Raw genomic sequence first — 5,000 nt, 5'->3', positions numbered from 1 at the left:
CTTTTCAGATGTTTCTAGGCTATTGAAGGCTTTGAAGTGCAAGATCGTGGAGTGCGCCTAATGTCTACTTAGCTAGCGCATCAGGGTAGCTTAATCTGTGCCATAACATCTTGGGAATATCATCAAAAGCCTTTTCTTATAGAGTTTGTTCGGTTTCAGAAAAGGCCAAAAAGTCCATTTCTGAGCATCATCAAAAGCAAGTTCTTCTGACCACTAAAATGTTCAGAAAGCAACTTGAGAGCTTTCAAAATTGAAAACTGGCAGCAGTGGGATTCGAACCCACGCCTCCAAAGAGACTGGAGCCTTAATCCAGCGCCTTAGACCGCTCGGCCATGCTACCATGAAAAAGTGGATAATTTTGGATCAAAATGTCCAAGAGATTTCATAAAGAACATTTCTCCTGGCAAGAAATCCTTTTCCAGAATTTGATTTAAAAAGAAGAATTGTTGCTGCATTCGAGCTGAATATGTAATGATGGCAGCAGAAGGCTGAAAATGCATTCCTCCAGTTAGAAAGGAAGCAAACGCAAGTGAGTTCAACAGTATTACCGCACTACTGCTTTTTCAGATGTTTCTAGGCTATTGAAGGCTTTGAAGTGCAAGATCGTGGAGTGCGCCTAATGTCTACTTAGCTAGCGCATCAGGGTAGCTTAATCTGTGCCATAACATCTTGGGAATATCATCAAAAGCCTTTTCTTATAGAGTTTGTTCGGTTTCAGAAAAGGCCAAAAAGTCCATTTCTGAGCATCATCAAAAGCAAGTTCTTCTGACCACTAAAATGTTCAGAAAGCAACTTGAGAGCTTTCAAAATTGAAAACTGGCAGCAGTGGGATTCGAACCCACGCCTCCAAAGAGACTGGAGCCTTAATCCAGCGCCTTAGACCGCTTGGCCATGCTACCATGAAAAAGTGGATAATTTGGGATCAAAATGTCCAAGAGATTTCATAAAGAACATTTCTCCTGGCAAGAAATCCTTTTCCAGAATTTGATTTAAAAAGAAGAATTGTTGCTGCATTCGAGCTGAATATTTAATGATGGCAGCAGAAGGCTGAAAATGCATTCCTCCAGTTAGAAAGGAAGCAAACGCAAGTGAGTTCAACAGTATTACCGCACTACTGCCTTTTCAGATGTTTCTAGGCTATTGAAGGCTTTGAAGTGCAAGATCGTGGAGTGCGCCTAATGTCTACTTAGCTAGCGCATCAGGGTAGCTTAATCTGTGCCATAACATCTTGGGAATATCATCAAAAGCCTTTTCTTATAGAGTTTGTTCGGTTTCAGAAAAGGCCAAAAAGTCCATTTCTGAGCATCATCAAAAGCAAGTTCTTCTGACCACTAAAATGTTCAGAAAGCAACTTGAGAGCTTTCAAAATTGAAAACTGGCAGCAGTGGGATTCGAACCCACGCCTCCAAAGAGACTGGAGCCTTAATCCAGCGCCTTAGACCGCTCGGCAATGCTACCATGAAAAAGTGGATAATTTTGGATCAAAATGTCCAAGAGATTTCATAAAGAACATTTCTCCTGGCAAGAAATCCTTTTCCAGAATTTGATTTAAAAAGAAGAATTGTTGCTGCATTCGAGCTGAATATGTAATGATGGCAGCAGAAGGCTGAAAATGCATTCCTCCAGTTAGAAAGGAAGCAAACGCAAGTGAGTTCAACAGTATTACCGCACTACTGCTTTTTCAGATGTTTCTAGGCTATTGAAGGCTTTGAAGTGCAAGATCGTGGAGTGCGCCTAATGTCTACTTAGCTAGCGCATCAGGGTAGCTTAATCTGTGCCATAACATCTTGGGAATATCATCAAAAGCCTTTTCTTATAGAGTTTGTTCGGTTTCAGAAAAGGCCAAAAAGTCCATTTCTGAGCATCCTCAAAAGCAAGTTCTTCTGACCACTAAAATGTTCAGAAAGCAACTTGAGAGCTTTCAAAATTGAAAACTGGCAGCAGTGGGATTCGAACCCACACCTCCAAAGAGACTGGAGCCTTAATCCAGCGCCTTACACCGCTCGGCCATGCTACCATGAAAAAGTGGATAATTTGGGATCAAAATGTCCAAGAGATTTCATAAAGAACATTTCTCCTGGCAAGAAATCCTTTTCCAGAATTTGATTTAAAAAGAAGAATTGTTGCTGCATTCGAGCTGAATATTTAATGATGGCAGCAGAAGGCTGAAAATGCATTCCTCCAGTTAGAAAGGAAGCAAACGCAAGTGAGTTCAACAGTATTACCGCACTACTGCTTTTTCAGATGTTTCTAGGCTATTGAAGACTTTGAAGTGCAAGATCGTGGAGTGTGCCTAATGTCTACTTAGCTAGCGCATCAGGGTAGCTTAATCTGTGCCATAACATCTTGGGAATATCATCAAAAGCCTTTTCTTATACAGTTTGTTCGGTTTCAGAAAAGGCCAAAAAGTCCATTTCTGAGCATCATCAAAAGCAAGTTCTTCTGACCACTAAAATGTTCAGAAAGCAACTTGAGAGCTTTCAAAATTGAAAACTGGCAGCAGTGCGATTCGATCCCACGCCTCCAAAGAGACTGGAGCCTTAATCCAGCGCCTTAGACTGCTCGGCCATGCTACCATGAAAAAGTGGATAATTTTGGATCAAAATGTCCAAGAGATTTCATAAAGAACATTTCTCCTGGCAAGAAATCCTTTTCCAGAATTTGATTTAAAAAGAAGAATTGTTGCTGCATTCGAGCTGAATATTTAATGATGGCAGCAGAAGGCTGAAAATGCATTCCTCCAGTTAGAAAGGAAGCAAACGCAAGTGAGTTCAACAGTATTACCACACTACTGCTTTTTCAGATGTTTCTAGGCTATTGAAGGCTTTGAAGTGCAAGATCGTGGAGTGCGCCTAATGTCTACTTAGCTAGCGCATCGGGGTAGCTTAATCTGTGCCATAACATCTTGGGAATATCATCAAAAGCCTTTTCTTATAGAGTTTGTTCGGTTTCAGAAAAGGCCAAAAAGTCCATTTCTGAGCATCCTCAAAAGCAAGTTCTTCTGACCACTAAAATGTTCAGAAAGCAACTTGAGAGCTTTCAAAATTGAAAACTGGCAGCAGTGGGATTCGAACCCACGCCTCCAAAGAGACTGGAGCCTTAATCCAGCGCCTTAGACCGCTCGGCCATGCTACCATGAAAAAGTGGATAATTTGGGATCAAAATGTCCAAGAGATTTCATAAAGAACATTTCTCCTGGCAAGAAATCCTTTTCCAGAATTTGATTTAAAAAGAAGAATTGTTGCTGCATTCGAGCTGAATATTTAATGATGGCAGCAGAAGGCTGAAAATGCATTCCTCCAGTTAGAAAGGAAGCAAACGCAAGTGAGTTCAACAGTATTACCACACTACTGCTTTTTCAGATGTTTCTAGGCTATTGAAGGCTTTGAAGTGCAAGATCGTGGAGTGCGCCTAATGTCTACTTAGCTAGCGCATCGGGGTAGCTTAATCTGTGCCATAACATCTTGGGAATATCATCAAAAGCCTTTTCTTATAGAGTTTGTTCGGTTTCAGAAAAGGCCAAAAAGTCCATTTCTGAGCATCATCAAAAGCAAGTTCTTCTGACCACTAAAATGTTCAGAAAGCAACTTGAGAGCTTTCAAAATTGAAAACTGGCAGCAGTGCGATTCGAACCCACGCCTCCAAAGAGACTGGAGCCTTAATCCAGCGCCTTAGACCGCTCGGCCATGCTACCATGAAAAAGTGGATAATTTGGGATCAAAATGTCCAAGAGATTTCATAAAGAACATTTCTCCTGGCAAGAAATCCTTTTCCAGAATTTGATTTAAAAAGAAGAATTGTTGCTGCATTCGAGCTGAATATTTAATGATGGCAGCAGAAGGCTGAAAATGCATTCCTCCAGTTAGAAAGGAAGCAAACGCAAGTGAGTTCAACAGAATTACCACACTACTGCTTTTTCAGATGTTTCTAGGCTATTGAAGGCTTTGAAGTGCAAGATCGTGGAGTGCGCCTAATGTCTACTTAGCTAGCGCATCGGGGTAGCTTAATCTGTGCCATAACATCTTGGGAATATCATCAAAAGCCTTTTCTTATAGAGTTTGTTCGGTTTCAGAAAAGGCCAAAAAGTCCATTTCTGAGCATCCTCAAAAGCAAGTTCTTCTGACCACTAAAATGTTCAGAAAGCAACTTGAGAGCTTTCAAAATTGAAAACTGGCAGCAGTGGGATTCGAACCCACGCCTTAATCCAGCGCCTTAGACCGCTCGGCCATGCTACCATGAAAAAGTGGATAATTTTGGATCAAAATGTCCAAGAGATTTCATAAAGAACATTTCTCCTGGCAAGAAATCCTTTTCCAGAATTTGATTTAAAAAGAAGAATTGTTGCTGCATTCGAGCTGAATATTTAATGATGGCAGCAGAAGGCTGAAAATGCATTCCTCCAGTTAGAAAGGAAGCAAACGCAAGTGAGTTCAACAGTATTACCGCACTACTGCTTTTTCAGATGTTTCTAGGCTATTGAAGGCTTTGAAGTGCAAGATCGTGGAGTGCGCCTAATGTCTACTTAGCTAGCGCATCAGGGTAGCTTAATCTGTGCCATAACATCTTGGGAATATCATCAAAAGCCTTTTCTTATAGAGTTTGTTCGGTTTCAGAAAAGGCCAAAAAGTCCATTTCTGAGCATCATCAAAAGCAAGTTCTTCTGACCACTAAAATGTTCAGAAAGCAACTTGAGAGCTTTCAAAATTGAAAACTGGCAGCAGTGGGATTCGAACCCACGCCTCCAAAGAGACTGGAGCCTTAATCCAGCGCCTTAGACCGCTTGGCCATGCTACCATGAAAAAGTGGATAATTTGGGATCAAAATGTCCAAGAGATTTCATAAAGAACATTTCTCCTGGCAAGAAATCCTTTTCCAGAATTTGATTTAAAAAGAAGAATTGTTGCTGCATTCGAGCTGAATATTTAATGATGGCAGCAGAAGGCTGAAAATGCATTCCTCCAGTTAGAAAGGAAGCAAACGCAAGTGAGTTCAACAGTATT

At 41.0% G+C, this 5,000-nt stretch overlaps 2 non-coding genes across 2 annotated transcripts; both read right to left on the bottom strand.

The window, feature by feature from the left end:
* Positions 1-258: 258 nt before the first annotated feature.
* TRNAL-AAG (transfer RNA leucine (anticodon AAG)) lies at positions 259-340 on the bottom strand. The gene has a single exon. It is a non-coding gene; the product is annotated as a tRNA-Leu (tRNA).
* Positions 341-3,053: 2,713 nt separating this feature from the next.
* Positions 3,054-3,135, bottom strand: TRNAL-AAG (transfer RNA leucine (anticodon AAG)). Its single transcript has one exon. It is a non-coding gene; the product is annotated as a tRNA-Leu (tRNA).
* Positions 3,136-5,000: the final 1,865 nt, after the last annotated feature.

The sequence above is a fragment of the Eleutherodactylus coqui genome, chromosome 13, assembly GCF_035609145.1.
Source record: "Eleutherodactylus coqui strain aEleCoq1 chromosome 13, aEleCoq1.hap1, whole genome shotgun sequence".
NCBI classification, from domain to species: Eukaryota; Metazoa; Chordata; class Amphibia; order Anura; family Eleutherodactylidae; genus Eleutherodactylus; species Eleutherodactylus coqui.
This window is presented reverse-complemented; position numbering and strand designations above follow the sequence as displayed.